The sequence below is a fragment of the Vulpes vulpes genome, chromosome 14, assembly GCF_048418805.1.
Source record: "Vulpes vulpes isolate BD-2025 chromosome 14, VulVul3, whole genome shotgun sequence".
Lineage (NCBI taxonomy): Eukaryota > Metazoa > Chordata > Mammalia > Carnivora > Canidae > Vulpes > Vulpes vulpes.
The window spans coordinates 135,542,203-135,560,911 of record NC_132793.1 but is presented as its reverse complement, the minus strand read 5'-3'; the positions used below and the strand labels follow the sequence as shown (position 1 = coordinate 135,560,911).

The following is an 18,709-nucleotide window of genomic DNA, read 5'->3' as shown; positions in this document are numbered from 1 at the left end:
CATGCTACCACTCTGCGTAGCATCTTTTCATGGCTCCCTGGTGGCTGTGGAATAAAATTAGACTCTCTTACATAATGCACAATACTTTCCCGGATCTGCCTCCTACCTACCTGGCCAGCCATTCAGCCTCTCCCACTGGCATTCCAGCCTTCTTAAACTTGTTTCCTCCCACATCTTTATCCTCTTGTTCATCCCCACCCCCTCCCCCCCACACCTAAAACACATTGCCCCTCCCGTATTCTAGTGTTGACAGGTCCTTTTCTTTCCAACTCCCTCAGGAAGATTTCTCTGATCCCCATGTTCTCGCACACACTGACAGTGTGGTCAATAACGTCAAGTGTTTAGAGAAACCAGAAAAGGAGAGTAATTTTACCTGTTAAAATATTGTTTGTTTTAGGGACTTCATCTAAACTGATTTATCTAAACAATCCATGTATTATTTGGGGGTCTGCTTCTTTGGAAATCTAAATTATTACGATCTCGCTCATTTTCCTTTGTTGATACGAAACTCCTGTTTTTTTATATAACCTAATTTTCATGTCAGGAGGAATTGCCTCGAAAATTCCAGTTGCAAAGCACAGCAGATGCAGACGGCTCTGGGAAAAGCATAGTCAAAGGCAGTTAATCACGAGTGCCCGCTTTTCAGTAAGCAAAGCCAGATGCTACCGTTGTAGGTCAGTGACAGGTAAACTGCAAATAAAGTAAATTATCATATAGGCCACATCAGGTATCAAAGCTTTTATTGAGGTTGAGCTTCTTCATTCTTCAAGAGAAAACATGCACTTGTTTTCCATCAAGAGTGAATAAAGACATCACTCCTCCATCTGGATCATAAAAAAGATCACCCACTTAGAGATAATCAGCCCATTGGTGGCCCCCGTCCTAAGGACAGGTTCTGACTGTTACAGAGATGAGCCAGTGATGGGGCACAGCAGAGCTTATGGCCTAGGGAGTCCTTTGTCCTGGGTTCAGAGCCCTGGCTTGGCCACTTAGTGGCTGCATGGCCCGAGCATGTTCCTTGACCTTTCAGTGCTCCAGCCTGCTCCTCTACAAGAGAGGATTCATAAAGATAATAAAATGTACCACACAGAATTGCCACAAAGATTAAGTAACATATGCTAAATTGCTGACACCTGTTAAATGTCCAATAAGTGGCATTAACAGTTACCTCGGTGTTAAATGACAAAGTCTACAGAATCCATTTAGAGGAAAATGCTCTTCTTCCACAAGTTTTGCTCACATTTCACCCCCTCTCCTAAACTTTACCTTTAACCATTATTCTTTTCAACCACAGTATAGATTCCTTTGGGACCATGGTTGAAAAAAGGTTTCGACTGTTGCAGACAATATTACCACCAAGATTTATTTACTTACTTACCTATTTATTTATTTATTTATTCATTCATTCATTCATTCATTCATTCATGAGAGACAGAGAGAGAGAGGCAGAGACATAGGCAGAGGGAGAAGCAGGCTCCCTGTGGTTCCCTGTGAGGAACCCAATGCAGGATTCGATCCCAGGACCCCGGGATCACAATCTGAGCTGAAGGCAGATGCCCAACCTCAGAGCCACCCAAGTGCCTCAGATATTAATTCCAATATTTTTGCATTGATTTTAATTTCAAGAGGGAAATCTCAAGTACCTGACTCTATATTTCAGGAACAGATCCCCGTCCAAGATTTAGTTTGCTCCCTCAGTCTTCCTAGTACAAGATAGCAGCTCCAGAGCACACTGATGGTTCATGCCATCACACCGGGCACTTGGGTCACAGAGGAATCTCTCTATAAAAATTAATGTTGCCAGCAAGTGAATAAGGAAAAATGTCAACACTTGTCAGATCTAGGTCAGCAGAACTTATATTACAAAGTAATGGGGAAAAAAAGTACTCTGGTATTTATTTTGATCTGATCACTTGGAAGGAAGGAAGGAAGGAAGGAAGGAAGGAAGGAAGGAAGGAAGGAAGAGGGGAAGGAAGGAAGGGAGAGAGGAAAAGAAGGGGAAGGAAAGGAAGGAAGGAAGAAAGAAAGGGGAGAGAGGAGAGAGGGAGAGAGGAAGGAATGAAGAAGGAGATTATTTCAATTTTTTGTTTTATTTTTATTTTTTTTATTTGTGATTAAAAATCTCACTTTTCCCTTATTTACACATCCTTGCAAAAGAATCTATCTCTAAGTAAAATATATGGACAAATATGGACAGATGCAGTCTGAGCTATGGATGAAGAGAAAGATACAGATAAACACTGTATAAACACGCACACACACAAATGTAGTATTGAAGATAGGACGAAGTCGGAGGCAACATTTTCTAGTTCCTTCTTGCAAGGATTTGAATGGCTTTCGAGCATGTGTAACCCATTCTGTTATGCTGTGTTCTGCATCTCCCGCTCTTTTGTTTTTACCAAATTTGTTTCATGATGTTCCCTTGAGAAAGATTAGCCTAGGAGTTCATGAATTAAAGGAAAATTGCCAAAAGGGTGAGCAATATGTTGTGTAGGAACCAGGAACTGGGTTCAATGCCTCACAAATATAACCCCACTTGATGCTCATGTAAGGGATCCTCTTGTTTTCCCCATTTCACAGATGCCAAAGAAGAGACAGCTAGGCATAGGCACTCACCCCTTCTCAGAAGTGCCTCACCCTGCAACATTCTTATCTCTGAATTCCGCAGCGTCAACTCTTACCTTTTCTCCTTAGCACTTATTTTCCATTGTTCCCCTAAAGAGTCTGAATGTTTTCCTGAGACCTTCCTAGAGTCTTCGGTTCTGTCCCGTGGGTCTAGTCCTCTGTCGCTCGCATGCAAGAGCGTACACGCGCACACAGACACACGGACACCTGTTTGACTACAGACTTAGAACTCCCCCCTCGTTCAACAAATGCGTACTGAACACCTGCTCTGCTCCAGGCTCCATTCCAGACATGAAGGATACAAGAAACCTACAGGAAGCTTGCACTTTGCTCAGGCAACAGGTATTAAAGAAACGTATCAAACAGAAAAATCATCTGTTACAGTCACAACGAATGCTGGAGTAGAAGGCAGAGTGAAATGACAGCCCCAAACATGGGGATCTAACCCAAAATTGAGAAAAAAAAAACTAAAATATTTTTTATTAAGAACATATTGCGCCGGTCCCCCTGTGGGCAGCTCCACTTGCTTCCGGATAGTGTGAACTAGTTCCCCTCCCCCGGCTTTCTCACTGCCTGAAGCAACTGTGCATCTTGGCACCATGATACCCAAACCAGACCAAAGATTACAGAAATCTCAAAGATTTGAGGGTTTGACAAGTGCTTGGATTCTGATTGTCATGATGCCTCCTCTTTTGCTAGTATTGTTTTTTTTTTTTTAATTTTTTTATTTATTTATGATAGTCACAGAGAGATAGAGAGAGGCAGACACAGGCAGAGGGAGAAGCAGGCTCCATGCACTGGGAGCCTGATGTGGGATTCGATCCCGGGTCTCCAGGATCGCGCCCTGGGCCAAAGGCAGGCGCCAAACCGCTGTGCCACCCAGGGATCCCTTTTGCTAGTATTGTAACATACGTATGCCATAGCTTCAATTTTTAACCTATGGACCTGAGTCTTTGGATTTGACGTTCCATCTCAGGTATCTTCCTTTCCCTTGATTGCTCTAACTTGTTGAATACGCGCTGTGCCAATGGACACAGGAAGGTTTTCACTGTTATTTTACCTAGCTCTTCAGTATTTATCCTCTCAATCACAAAATGTATTTCGAATACCTACCATGTGCCAGGCATTGTGTTACCTACTGAATACACAGCTGGGGAAAAAAACAAAAACAAAAACAAAAACAAAAACAGGCATGACTTCAGCCTCACGGAGCTTATGGATTAGGCTGATTATTTGTTCCTATATGATTCCTCAAATGGTTCCTAAAATTTTTAGCATTGCCAAAGATGTAGTTGCTGCAGAAAATAACACTTCTGGCCCTGCAGAATTTTTTTTTTTTTTTGCCCCTGCAGAATTTAAGTTCTTGTGAGACAAGACCTAGCACACAGAACAATACATGAGATTATATCGTTGTAAAAAACAATGGACATTTTCGTGTCCAGGGGACACTTCTTTGAGGAGATGAGGTTTGAAAAGTGCCTTGAAGAAAAAATAATCTTGGATAAGTGATGGGAAGAAGTCATCCGGGGTGGAAATGACAGAGGACCTTCTAAAAAGTTTGGAGAGAAGACAGCAAAGAGTTAGGGTTATCTAGAATGCATGCTTACCCCCACCCCCGCCCAGTAAAAAAGGAAGGTAGGGAGTTAAGTGCTAAGATCAGTTATTGAGAATTGTTTAGACAGATAACATGAAGCTCTTCTTTTCCTGGTCAGTGAGGAGCTCTTGGATCCCTTTCTAGTTCTGTTTATGCTGCAAAAATTATTTTTGAACGGTATCTGGATTTCAAGGACAGAAATAAGAGGCAGGGAGACAGATGAGAACATTGTTGATTTGATTTAGGTGTGATGATATCTGTACAAGCGTGTACCCAATGGCACCAGAAGAAATGAATCCAAGAGACAATATGTAAGCCTGTGCTGAACGGAAGAAGGCAAGGGATGAAGGAATGATGGACGGGAATATAGGCCAGGGAATGTGGGAGGTGAGGGAGTGAAAGACAGACACGAAGGACAGCAAAAGAGTCTTGGTTAAGTTGGAGTTTGTTGAATTTTATTTGGTGGTGGAAAGTTTGCACGAAAACTTCCTGTGTTTAAGACCATGGGCCTGGTGCCTGGGCAAGAGTCCGACCTGGACCTCAGGAGGTCACGGAGCAGGAGGGATGCACAACTCTGAAAACAGATGAGCTCTACGGATGGAGGAGATGCAGAGACAAACCCAAACTTTCAGAAGCCAAAAAAAAGTTAGCAGTAACTATCTACTAGAAATAACAAAAACAGAATAATTAGACTTCAGATGATAAGAATGCCCAATGCCACTGACATCAGGCATTTACTATGCTTAGAAATTTCTTGTGAAAATGTAAATGCTAATTTGGGAAAAAAAAAAAAAAACCTCTTCATTAAGGGTTGCTCACATTCTAATTTTGTGGTTTCTAGAGAGGTCAACACTGTTGGCTTGGAAGAGGCCAGCTTCCATAATTACCTGACAAATGCTAATGATTTGTGGGAAAATGGTAAATTCCCCATAAAGACAATGAGAAGATGGAAGCTGATTTATTTCCAGCAGCTGCATAAATCATAAGAAAACTTGAAAGATTTCATTAAGAACAGAAACGGCCCCCAGACAATTTAGTAAAGGTAGAGTTTTTCCCCCCAGATTCTTGTCACTATTAGCTCAAGGCCCCCTGCGTTAAAAGCTTTTGTGACAGATAACAAGCTTTTATTTCCAAGACTCTTGCAAACGACTTGTGATGCTGTCATGGAGTATGTTCCACGTATACCAACGTATTTGCCAGTAAACTCTCATGACTCCTGTTTCCCAATCACACGGAAAAACTCCACAAAAATATTTAAATTTCAAATTGCAATTTCACTTTTAAAAATACCAGACACGTAAAGGTATAATTGTAAAGATATAATCCATGCAATAATTTCTGACTGCAGACACCGGTTCTGATACTCAAAACCTTAAAAAAAAAAAATCAAAATGTGTTCCAAGTGTTAGTATTCAGTCTTAGTCTGGCTGCCTTGAGTGAAGCATATTTGAGTCCATACTATATACCTGCTTTGGGGGAGTTATTCCCAATTGGAATATTAACCATGGTATTGCCAGTTCCTTAAGTGTCTCGCTCACTAGGCAATTTAGGAAGAAACAATGCCTTATGGTTTTAAAGTCTCACTCCATCATTGTGGCCTGACATGCTCTCACCTAGTTTCAGTGCCATTTTCCTTCTGAAATCATCCATTCATTTACTAGAAGAAGCAGAAGAGGAGGAGAAGGGGAAGGAGGACGGGGAGGGGAGGGGGAAAGGGGAGGAGAAGGAGGAGGGGGAGGGGAAGGGGGGAGGAGGAGGAGGAGGGGAAAGAGGAAGAAGGAGAGGAAGGGGTGCCTGGCTGGCTCAGTTGGTAGAGGATGCAACTCTTGATCTTGGGGTCATGAGTTCAAGCCCCAAGTTGGGCATAGAGATCACTTAGAAAAAAAGAAAATCATTCATTCATCCATTCAACAACTATCTAAGGGTAAGTGTTGGGCGGACAGATCTGAACAAGCGAGAACAGGTCCTTGATCTCAGGAAGGTTACACCTGTGAGCGTGTGTGTGTGTGTGTGTGTGTGTGTGTGTGTGTGCACGTGCGCGCATGTGGAGGGCCAGGGTGAGGGGGTTTTGGGAAGAAAAGACAAACAAAAGAGAGACCAGGACAATCTCAGATATCAGCAAATGCTGTGAAGAAGGAAACAGTGAGCTGATGGAGGGTGAAGAGGGGATTTCTGAGCTCAGGTCCCGAGGGCCTACCCGGGGAGCGAGTCCACGCGGAGGGTAGGAGGAGAGAGCAAGCTAGCCCCGAGCAGAAAGAGAAGGGAGCTCCAGATTCCCTCCGCTGTCGCTGCAGGTTGCAGCCCCCCAGTGGCGACCAGTTGTCTCCTTTGCAGCTATTACAGTGGGGAGCCCAGAGGGGGGGAGAGCAGATGCAGAAGGTGGGGGACAGATCGGGGACCCATCAGGGGTGGGTTTTAAGCATAGCAGGAAGCCACCGAAGGGCTTTAGACAGGATATGATTTGCTCTGTATTTTTTTTTTTTTAAACCCTGCTCACCCTGTGCAGAGAACGCACCGCAGGGTGGCAGGAGCAGAAGCAGGGAGACCAGTGCAGCCAGTTACCGGCGAGGACCTGAGGAGGGGGGACGGCCGCCTGATTTTGGGAGAAAACAGGGGGGATGGAGGTGAGCTGGCACGTTGGAAATGCAATTTAGGTTCCCCTGGGGTTGGCTGGACCAGCTGATGTCCTGAATGTGGGAGGTCAGGGGAAAGGCCAATTCACATATGATGCCTACATTTTTGGCTTCATCAGCTGGGAAGACTAAGAAGAATGGGGACTGTTTGGGGGCGTTGGAGCAGGAAACCAAGAGATCGCCCCCCAACTCCTTTCTTACCCGTTTCACCTTAAACACACCTTGCGGCCGGGTGTGCCATGTTTTATTGTAACTTGCATTTTAATAGATTTTGGGTCCCTGGACAGGGTTCTGTTTTATTCACACCCCAGGGACTACCAAAGTGTCTGGCACATAGTAGGTGCTCAAGATACACTTAGTCAATAAGCCATGAATTGAAGTAAAACGCTTCAAGTCCAATTGCTTGTCTTTCCGGAAAAGTGGTGTTTGCATAATTGTGTATTTCCTTTTGCTTTGACTTATGAACTATTTTATTCACCCTGGAAAATACATAATATAATAAAAAAAGAGCTATGACTGTGATTTAGATGCCCCATAATTAAAATAAACCCGTATTTATGCCTAAAGCAGGTCATCCTTTATGTAGAGAAGAAACCACGTAAGTTGATTATAAACAAGAAAACTTCGAAGTCCCTACAGGGCTTGGGTTAGTCCCTCTAAATTTAGTAGGGTTTCCATACATATTTAATTAATAAATGGAATTGAAAGTGATGGGGTGTTTTACCTAAAAGCCTTCATCGGTCTATAAAAATGATATACGAGCAGAGTACTTCAGAATAAACTGTTAAAATCTTGGGAGGATTTAAATTTGCCATGTTGGAAAAAGAGAGACATTGACATTTAAAGGCCCGAGTTAGGAACCCAAGAGTCACCTCTCCCGTGAATTGAGCCCCGGAGAGGACCCTTTCTGCAGGTGACTTGCTGTGTCTGTGGTGGCTGCTTCCCTAAATCTCATACTTTTAGGAAAATGAAGTGTTTAAACCACAAAACCCCACGTGGTTCAGCCGACAGGTGTAAAAAGCAAGGCGGTAAGGCGGTGCGGAGATAAAACTTTGTCAGGTTTGGATTAAACCCTCATCCAGGGGGAGAAGTGTTGACACAGCCCGCAGGCTCGAGGTTTTTTCCCGGGCCAGGGCTCAGATGGGGAAATAGGGCTGATGGGGCCTCTGTGGTGTGCAGCTGGACGCTGCTGCTGCTGCAAGGCATGACCTCATGACCTCTGCATTCCTGTCCATCCGGACCGACCCACCTGTCACGGGGTGGAGGGGTGGGGGGGTGCGGGGGGACACGGCAAAGACTGCCCAGAAAGAACAGCAGCACCGAAAAACAAAAGTATCATTTCCTGGGTCTTCGACTAAACAATCTCCGTGGCACCCACACGGCCGCAGGTTTGCACCGGTTGTCGCCAAGTCCGCAGTCATCTCGTGGGGTGCGTGTGTTACCCGCCTCCCCCCGCTTTTGGCAAAAGAAAAGGGCAATTCACAAAAAAAAAAAAAAAAGGATCGAGAAACTATAGGAGGATCAAAGCCGTATTTCTAGGGAGAAGCAGGCCAGGATCCAAACCCGGCTGCGCTGCACTGGGACCCCGCCCTGAACTAGGCGGTGGTGCGGGAACAGGCGACGTCGGGCCGGGCACGAGGCAGCCTGGAAGCCACTCTCAGCGCACCTGTTGCCGGGGCCTGGGGAGAAAGACTCGCTGTCACCCACGACGTGGCCGCATCCTGAGCAGAGCCCTCAGCCTCACTGTCCTTCGCGGGTCTGTTCCGCAGGCAGAGCTCCCGAAAGACTTCAGTTCCCTCCCCCGAGCCTGCTGTCTTCCGGCGGACCTGGGGGTGTTGGGAGAAAGGAACCTCAGGCGACCTGAGCCACCTGATCCCGCGGGCAGGGCCCCCCAACCCCGGGCGGCCCAGGCGAGCAGAGGGCCCCAAGGAGGCGGTGGGCGAGCAGGTGCCTGGGCTCCCCGGCCCCTCGGGCCCCCCACATCTGCAGCCTGGAGCCTGGAGCCTGGAGCCTGGAGCAGTCGCACACACACCTGTGCCAGGGTCGTTCCTGCGGCCTGGCGTCCGGGAAGCCCCCGCGACCCACTCTCAGGTGCTCTGTGGTCGGGGCCGAGGGACCTCCGGGCGCCCTGGGGTTCGTGCTACGCTGTTCTGGGAGGTGCAAGCCTGTTGGGTGAACCTGAAGGATGAGAGTAAGCGGACGAGCGGGTTCTCCGGGCCAAGGATGGAGAAGGGGGAAGGGGGCGGGATTCGCAAGGAAGGGACGATTCTAGAAGCAGGAAAGATGCGCTCGACGACCAGAGGCTGAGGGGTCGGTGACACCTCACATGGACACCTGCGCTCGGTGAGCAGCTGCGTGTGGCCGCCTCATCCCCCATCGCCCAGTGTCCGGTGGCACCTGCTCCACCGACGGGGACACGGAGGTTGTCACACACTCCGTTACCTCCACCAGTGGCCGTGGGGCAAACCAAAGGCCCTCAGACGTTCAAACTCAAATCTGAATGTGTCATGATTCTGTGCTGCTTCCGGGACGCCGGAGGGGGCCCCGTGTCCCATGGCCCAGGAGTAAACTGAGGAACCCGGGGGCCGTCTCTCCTCGGGGTGGCCGGCTTTGCACGCGTCCTTGGCTGGGAAAGTCTTCCCTTGGTCAGTCCCTCACTTGTCCTTCAAGTTTCAGTTAAAAATCAGCTCATCCGGGGTGCCTGGGGGGCTCAGCGGTTGAGCATCTGCCTTGGGCTCAGGCCGTGACCCCAGGGTCCTGCGGATCGAGTCCTGTGTCGGGCTCCCCGCAGGGAGCTGCTTCTCCCTCTGCCTCAGTCTCTGCCTCTCTCTGTCTCTGTGTCTCTGTGAATAAATAAGCAAAATCTTAAATTAAGGCAGAGCCAACAACCCGGCTCATCCAGAAGTGAAGCACGGAGAAGGGGAGGAGAGCCGGGAGATTTCCGGAGCCCCGAAGTGGATGCCCCCCCCCCCCCCAGCAGCTTGTGCACCTGCCCCGGCGAGGAGGGCGCCTGGCTGGAAGCTGGGCCGCTGGTCTCCTGGGGCCCGGGCGCTGCGCTGAGCCCCCGCCTCCGCGTGGGGACGAGGCCGGTGGAGAAGCGCGTCCGGCCCGGCTGCAGCTCTGCAGAGCCACCTGCCCGCCCCCCGCGGGGCCAGAGCCCACTCCCCGCGCCTGCTCGGCCTGCTCTGCCTGCGGGTCAGGAGCCCGGAGCACATCCTGGGCCTGCTCGCTCCCCCTTGGGCCGTGGCCGCAGGTGGGGGGCAGAGGGGGACAGTCCTACCACCTCTGCGGTCAGTGGTCCGCAAGTGTCAGCGGCCTCCCAGCCTCCCTACCGGTGTCTTGGCCACTGACCCCCCTGCCCCGGGGGCTAGGCCCGTGTCACAGTTTTTAGAGTAAGTCGAGGAACAGGACACAAAGGGCAGGATTGTCAGCGAGGAGTGCGCTGGGGGCAGAGGCGGGGAAGCCGTGCAGGCGGCTGTCCTCGGTCACCGGGAACCGCCTGCAGCAGAAGCGCTTTGTGCCAGCCGCTCCCTGAGGATGGGCCGCAGCCCGGCCGTCCTTCGGGGACCCTCCCAGTGACACATCCCCACCAGCAGTGTCGCGTCCAGCCCACGTATTGTCCCCGGACGGCCGTAAATTGCAGGCCCCGCGGCGGGGCTACAGAGCAGTGCCCCAGGCCCCGGGGAGCCTCCCTTCCAGCCCGGGGGGAAGCCCACGTACTTGGGACTTCTGACTCTTCTGGGGCACCTGGAGCGCTTGGGGGCTGAGCGGTGCAGCATCGGCCCAGGGCGTGACCCCGGGGTCCCGGGATCGAGTCCCGCTCCGGCCGCGGGGAGCCTGCCTCGCCCTCGCCCTCGGCCTGCGTCTGCGTCTGCGTGTGCCTCGTGAATAAAGAAATACAATCGTTATCTTTTCTAACTGCCCCCCCCCCTGACACACCCACACCCCAAGACTGTGCTTCTCACTTGAGTCTCGGAAGGGGCCTGGGGCCTGCAAGAACGAGCGTTTGTCTGCCGTCCTGACCGGGAGGGACAGGGCCCTGGACGTGTGTGTCCGCGGACGGAATCCTGTCCCTTCGGTGCCACCCAGGTGCCAAAGGGACAGCTCTCACGCGCCGCCGTGGCCTCTCCTTCAGACAACGTGGGCTGACGCGTCCTTGTTGCCGGTAGGTAAGGAGACGGCGGCTAACCGCGGGACGGGGCGGGCGGACCACGGACGGAGGAGAACGACGGCGACCGACCGGGCCCCTGGGTGTAGCCGCGGGAGCCGAGACCTGCTGTGGCGCCCCCGGGGCCGCTGGGATGTCCCTGTCCCGTCCACGGCTCACGGGCCTGCTGTCCCCGACGCCGCCAGGTCTGCGGCCTCTGGGCCGGGGTGCAGGGCAGCCTGCGGCCGCTCCCCCAGGAGGCCAGGCCAGATGCACGGGCCGGGCCCAGCTCCCCGAGGCCGCCGCCCCAAGCCCGCCGAGGGCCCCGGGCTCCCTGCTCCGGGCCGGACCCGCCTCAGGAGGGGCCACCCGGGCCACGGGCACCAGGGCGAGGACCCCATCCCACGGATCTCTTCCAACCCGAGGAATGTTGCTTACGGGGAGAGGAGAAGCCAACCGGGGGACACAGGCCGCGTGGGGACAAAGACGGGGCGTCCCGGGCTAAGAGGCACCAGGGGAGGAGGGAACGAGCAACCTGGACGACCGGCCCTGGGGCAAGGCTGGAACCCTGGAGGGGGCGACGCGCCGGAGGGGACGTGTCCTTTCTTCCCAGAACGAGTGTGCGGGTCGGCCCTCCCTCCCTCGTCCTCGCCCTTCCCACATGGGTCCCCACCCTCCCTCCCGCGGCGGCCGCTCGCCCCTCCGCCATCCCAGACGTGTCACCCGCAACACCGCGGGCCTCCTTTGTCCCACCCCCACCTCAGAAAGGTCCCTGAGCCCCGTTCCTGACGTTGCTCTGACTTAGTGCCAGCTGGCGTGCTTGCATGTTTGTCTGACATATAGGCGACCTCCGTCTCCCTGTCCCCCTGCGTAGCCTCGCGGTGGCCCCAGCAGACCCCTGACGCGTGTGAAGGGATGAACGGGTGACAGCATGGTGCCCCGTGGAGCCGAATGCAAGATCCGACCTGTTCTCTCTCCCTCCAGACCCTGGGGTTTGACCTCCTTCTGTCCCTCAGAGCAGCAGCCAACGTCCCGATCCCCTATCCCCGAATGCAAAGGAAGGGTCACCTTCACCTTCAGGACAATCCCAGAGCTGTACAGGCCACACCACGCAGAGGGAAGGTTGTATCTAATGCAGGTTTTTTGGTGTGTCTTTGTCTTAGCTTGGAGCCCGTTGGAGGGCTTGGACTCATGACCCGGAGATCAAGACCCGGGCTGAAGAGTCAGACACCCAACTGACGAGCCCCAAAGGGCAGGCTGTGGTCAAGAGTTTGTCAGTCTGGGCATGGGTCAGGGTCCGCAAGCCTGCAAGGACAAGGTCCCCAAGCACCTGCATGCTGGGCTCCAGGTGCCCGAGGCTGCCTGGGGGGAGCAGGTGAGCCTGCGAGAGAGGACACCGAGGCACCACGGTGCTGCCTTGCAACACAGCCATGCAGCGGCGTCGCCTGTGCAGCTCCTGCCCCCGACACGCACCCGCCTGCCAGGATTCCAATGGCCTCCTCTGGGACACGCTTAGGGGCATCGCAACACCCAGACAAGGCTGAGGTCCAGCGGTTTAGGGAAACAGTAAATCCCTATTATTTGCCTTGCCTGCAGTGTCTCCTCAATATTTCCTTTCTTTTGTTTTCTTTTTTTTTTCCTTTAAAGATTTTAGTTATTTGAGAGAGAGACATGAGCAGGGGGGTGGGAAGAAAGAAGCAAACTCCCCACTGAGCAGGGAGCCCAATGCAGGACTCGATCCCAGGACCCCATGATCATGACCTGAGCCGAAGGCAGATGCCTCACCGACTGAGCCACCCAGGCGGTCCCTCCCCAATATTTTTTTAGCCTAATCGCATCTTTTCCTGTGTGCGATGTGCACGCACGTGCGGGCGCGCTAAGGCCTAGGAAGCAAACCTGCCACTGTCGCAGGAAAGCTGCTCAGGGTAAGTGTCAGGCTTCCCGACGTTGGGCTGTGAACCCAGTGCCCAGCGAAGGGGGTTAGACCACTCGAACCATTCTTTTCACGTGAAAAGACATTCTCCTTTCCAAACAGTGAGGTCACAGGATAAATTTTGGAGCAAAATTGGTTCATAACTGGGGACTCGCCTAGAATACTAGAGATTTAAAGTTCGAAACACAAGGCCAATAAATCACAGATCATAGTTGGCGAAGACGTGTTCTGACAAGTATACCGGGCAATTTATGAACTGTTTACACTGGTTTTATTGAAATCTGGGCAGAGAAGACACGGCTAACAGCTGGTGCCACCCAGCGCACAGCAAGAGCCCGAGCAAGAGCGGCTGTATTTTAAGAATGACAAAGGCCAAAGACTACGTACGGTTAATGTCTGACGGGGGAAATCCAAGACACCACAGCGGTGGTTTTAGAAATCGCTCTTCATCAAGATTTCAGATTATTGCCCCGTTTTAGTTACTCAGGTGTAAGGAGGTCTCTTTCTTCGATGCTTTCAGTGTCCTTTTTGGCCCTGGATGCCAGGTCCCGTGAGTCTGCACGCCAGGGGGCTCCGGGGATGCCTCCCCCCTCTTTCCAGGTGTGTGGGTTGCATTGCAGGGAAGCCTTCAGCCGTGATGAACACAATCAGGTGTCGCCCTCGCGGCCCAGGAGGAGGAGGGGGGCGCCCACGCTGGGAAATGGGCAGGTGCAGAGCCTCCCACCAAGAACAGGCCGTCGGACTAGGAGCCGACTCCTTTCTCACTCCTCGTTCCTGCAAATACAGTTTTACTTGACATGAATCGCACCGACCTATCCACCGGCCGCTCCCCCGACCCTTTATTATCTCCCTCTCACTAATACGACTTTCGGGACCCACACGGTGGCTGCAGGCCGCGCTGGTTGCTGCCTCCTAATGCTGGCGAGGAGGTCTCGGCGCGCCCCGGTCTCATTTTACTCGCTCTTCCCCAGGGAAGGTTTCCTCCAGTAGCAGTGGTGCAAGCGGGGGGTGCTTAGACACGTTGAAGAGGCGTCTGTAACCGGGGAACAGGTAGGGGATACGTGTAGACCGCTCCATTCGCTCTGCTAGGTCGCCCTCCCCCACACTTCTACCAGGTAAGGCCTGCCCAGCCGAGTATGAGAATTCCCATGCCCTTCCCATCACCAGGGCTTTGCTATTTTCCTCATTGCCAATCTCGGAAGTATAAAGGATCGTACCAGGATCCCATTACTGATCTGAAGAGTATAAAGGATTATACCATTATTGTATTAATTTACACTTCCCTGATGATTAGCGAGCGTAAGACCCTCGGATACTTAAAAGCATTTAGGCTCCCGCGTTAGCGAATTGCCAACTCACGTCTGTTCATTATTTTCTACTTTTATTTTAATTGCAGATCAGCAGACATTTCTATTATGCCCTAGATAACAATCCCTTGGCTTTTTAGTTGTTGCAAATATAGTTCCCGGTTCCCAATACGTAAGTGGTTTTGTTACCTTCGTTGTCCTTCACTGCCAAAAATCTTTAGTTTTGTTGTAGTCATTATCCAACCCACTTCTTTTTTTTTTCTTTGAGATCTTAAAAAAAAAAAATTATTTATTTGTTTAGAGACAGAGATAACTGAGACATTATTTTATGTGCTGGGAAAACAGACAAAAGGTCCTGACTACCACAGAGCTCATCTTAGGGTAGGCAGGTAGTGTAGAGCCCTAAAGGTCACTCAAAGAATTTTGGCGATTAGTAAAATAACAATAGCAGCTGGCACCTATGTTGCATTACCGTGCACCGGGCACTGTTCCTAGAGCATCGCACATAGGAATTTACCTAATCCTCTCAACAACCCTGTGATAGCCTTACTACTATTATTCCCCACCTTACTGATAAAGAAACCTCAGCACAAATAGCTTAAGTCACTTGCCCAAGGTCATACAACAGGCGAGGGACGAAGCCAGAATTCAAACCCAATGGGTGTGGCCGGAGCCTGTGCTCATACTCACTGCCTTGTGCTGTCTCTGCCTGGGATGGGAAATCGCCGCCCGGATACCATGAGTGAGCCACATGTTAGGTCTCCTTAGGCTTCTGTGTTGAAATTAGGCTGTAGGTGGGCAAGAGTTGAAAAAGGAGACCAGTTAGGGACTATTTGAGTAGGTTCAACAGGAGATGATGATGATTTGGACTAATTGGTAGCAATGCGGGAGGTCAGGGAAGTCACATTCTTGATTTGTTGACAACCAGACAGTGGAGTATTGCAGAGAGAGAAGAGACACTGATGAGTCCAAGGTTTTTCTCTGGAATGACTTCAAGGATGGAGTTGTCATTTACTAAATGGGGAAGACAGCCTGAAGAACCAAGGAAGAGAAGAACCCCCCTGGATCTTTTAGATGCCATTATATAAACGGATCAAAAAGGTCCCTTTTAGATGTCATCAGACACTCAAGAGAGATCTGAATAGGCGGTTGTCTACATGAGTCTGGAGTTCAGAGGCAAGATCTGGCCAAGATAGACAAATTCGGGTAACATTAACTTAAAAGACTAAGGGCGTATGGGTGGCTCAGTGGTTGAGTGTCCGTCTTCCTCTTAGTTCATGACCCCGGAGTCCTGGGATGGAGTCCCACATCGGGTTCCCCGCAGGGAGCCTGCTTCTCCCTCTGCCTGTGTCTGTGCCTCTCATGAATAAATAAATAAAATTTAAAAAAAACCTTAAAAGACTAGAAGTCACCAAGGAAGAGAGAAGAGGAGGACAAAGAGGTCCAAGGACTGATGTTGGCACCTTCCAATATTAAGAAGGCACAGAGATGCAGAGGAAATGAAAAAAAGCTTAAGAGGAGCAGCCAGTGAAGATGGTGTAAGACCAGGAGGCTACAGTTTTAGAGAAACCAAGTGAATAATTGAGTGTTTGGAAAAGAAAATAATCTACTTAATCAAATACCCATGATAGATGATGTTTGTGACACTTTTTTTTTTTTTTTTTAACTAATGTCTCAGCAACCCTGCTACAAGATCTTACCGGTTATAATAATTTGGTTGTATTTTTTAAAACATTTTATTTATTCATTTATGAGAAACACAGAGAAAGGCAGAGACACAGGCAGAGGGAGAAGCAGGCTCCCTTCTGGGAGCCCGATGAGGGGCTGGGTCCCAGGACCCCAGGGTGACATCCTGAGCTGAAGGCAGGTGCTCAACCCCTGAGCCCCCCAGGCCTCCCTGGTTGTTTGTATTTTTACTCTTTGGCTTCTGTAAAAAACTCAGATCTACGGAGGACCTGTGCCTTGTCTCCCTTTGGTAGTGCTCAGAGTGGGCCACCGATGTTTCCACAGCTTCCCCTTGCGGCTGCATATCAGGGTCTCCCTTCCCGCCCCCGGTTTCTGGCCCAGTGAGTTGTGAGCCAAGTGCCCCATAGCGCTTTGCAAGCACAGCCCTGAGCACTGCAGCCTGGCCCAGTTGTCATCGCCCCTTCCCCCTAATGCCCTTAGAGGTGATGGCTCTTCGACAGCTGCCCCCCAGAGTGGTGAAAGGCCCACCCCCCTCCCCAGGGACATGGAGTAGGATCATGGGGACCCTCCGTGGGGTAAGGGAGCCCCAGGGGCAGAGCCGCCGGCCTGGGGCCGGTGGTGGACCAGCCTCTTGGCGGGTCTCCGAGGGGCTGCCCCACCATGACTCCCCAGGGACACAGCCCCTCCACCATGAGGGCCTTCTGCTGGGGAACAAGCTTCTCCCAAGAGCATTATTTGGATCCTGGCCTTCAGGGCCAAAGTTGGGCCCCAGGAGCGCCCTTTCCCCTGCTGCCCACCCACCCACTTTGTAATGGCCCCAGGAGGATCAGCCTCCCCCAGCAGCAGGGTTTGAGGAATCACCATGGGTTGGGGTCTCAGTCCCAACCTGGGAGCATCTACTGAAAACTGGGCTCCCGGGTCACTTCCTCTGGGCGGGGAAGTCCCTACCCCTGCCCCACGGGCTGTCCCAACAGAGGCCCTGGCCCTGTGCTGGGAGGCACGGCAGCTCCTGGGGGACCTGTGGCATCGGCTCCCCCGTGAGGGGGCACTTGGCCAAGACACAGGGCAGTGTAAGGCCCACAGGGTCGCCCGATTTCCCCGAACAGAGTGCTTGGAGGCAGTGGGCACTTGATCTTCCCAGAGTGGGAGCCCCCGAGACAATGTGTGGCCTGGGGGCAGGAAGCTGGGAGGAGTCCGGGTACCCCTCCTGGTCTCCTGGAGAGGTCCCCTGGGGCCTGCTGGTGTCATGGTGACGCAGAAACACCCATTTCCAAATGAGGCTTGGGGTTCCTTGAGTTCTCGGGGTTTTGCTTTTCAATCTGGCTGAGCCTGGGTCCGCGCACACAGCTGGGCTGGTGCCCCGTAGGGTCACGCTCCTCCCACTGGTGTCCGTCCTGATCTGGAATTACCTTTGATGTCACAAAGACACCTGGATCATATATTTTAAAGACTTGTGCCGAGAGTATATTTAATAAAAATTAAAATGACAAAAAACCCTCTTGTGGTTTTTTTTTAAGCAACTAAAATGTTTAGGTTTTATGAAGCGAGGCATAACTTCAACCGCTGATTTGATGTCCCTGATTTGTTTCCATCGTGTTGCCTCGGTCAGGAGCTCCAATCCCATATCCCATGATGAAGACTAATGCTGGAGTGGGGATCCTCAGATTATTCGATGGCATATTACATAACATTGTAGTAGCTTTTAATCAAGTTAAGTAATTTTCCATTTATTTCTACTTGTCCAGATTTTTTTTTTCCATCACAAATAGGAATTCGGATGCTATCAAAGGACTTACTGCATCTCTTCAGTTTAACATGAGGTTTTCTCTTTCAATCCAGTTGGTGTAGCGAATCTCTGTTATAAACCCTACTGAGATTCCTGAGATAAACGGTACTTAATCATGATACATTGTTACATTGTAGGATTTAATTAATGCCACATTTGCATTTAGTCACTTATGTTTGCAAGTGAAAAGGGTCCATAATTTTCTTTCTCATATTTCTGTGTCTGGAATAATGGTTTTTCTAGTCTCATAAAACGAATTGGGTCTAAACAAAACCATCATGCTGTATACACCACAAACCTATACAGTGATGCTTGTCAACTATCTCTTAATAGAACTGGGGGAAAAAAATGAATTGGGCATGTCTTTCTGTTTTCTGGAAATAAATCAGTATGGTTGGAATCATCTGTTCCTTGGTAGTTTGATGAAGCTCAAAGCAAAAATGGATCTTGGTTAATATTTTTAAATAATTTAATTATTTAATCTTTGATTTAATATTCTGGATTACTTTTACTCAGTTTCATGGATCTCTGCACTTATCTTTATTGCTGTGGAGCACGTGAGTTAAACATCAGTAACAATGCCTGGGGAGCAATACAACTATAATATTAATGTGAACTTATTGTCATTATCTGTGTTTTATTTCTTACTTGGGTTTAACATTGTACATTGTTAATTCCTTTTTTTATTGAACAACCAGGTCCTTCGACTTCAGTTGTTTTCTGTGGTAAATGTCTTTAAAGCTATATATTTTTCCACTGAATACTATTTAGCTGTATTCTACAAATTGGCATATAATAATTTTATAAATCTATCCTATTTCATCAGTTTATCATTATATGTCCTTGTCCCCAAAGGTTATTTAATATTGATTATAGTTACCAAAGGTGTGTCGGTTTTCTAACTTTCCTTTTGTCACTGATTTTTTTTTTTTAAGATTTTATTTTTCATTTGAGAGAGAAAAGGAGAGAAAGCATAAGTAGAGGGAAAGGCAGAGGGA

General features: G+C 50.2%; 1 long non-coding RNA gene across 2 annotated transcripts; it reads right to left on the bottom strand.

Annotated features, from left to right (window-relative positions):
• Positions 1-13,572: 13,572 nt before the first annotated feature.
• Positions 13,573-14,990, bottom strand: LOC112923197 (uncharacterized). Of its 2 annotated transcripts, none has more exons than XR_011997233.1 (3): positions 14,930-14,990; positions 14,429-14,509; positions 13,573-13,706 (listed from the first exon to the last, which is right to left on the bottom strand). It is a non-coding gene; the product is annotated as an uncharacterized lncRNA (long non-coding RNA). The 2 variants fall into 2 exon arrangements; XR_011997232.1 differs by lacking the exon at positions 13,573-13,706 and adding an exon at positions 13,888-13,965.
• Between the last annotated feature and the right edge of the window lie 3,719 nt (positions 14,991-18,709).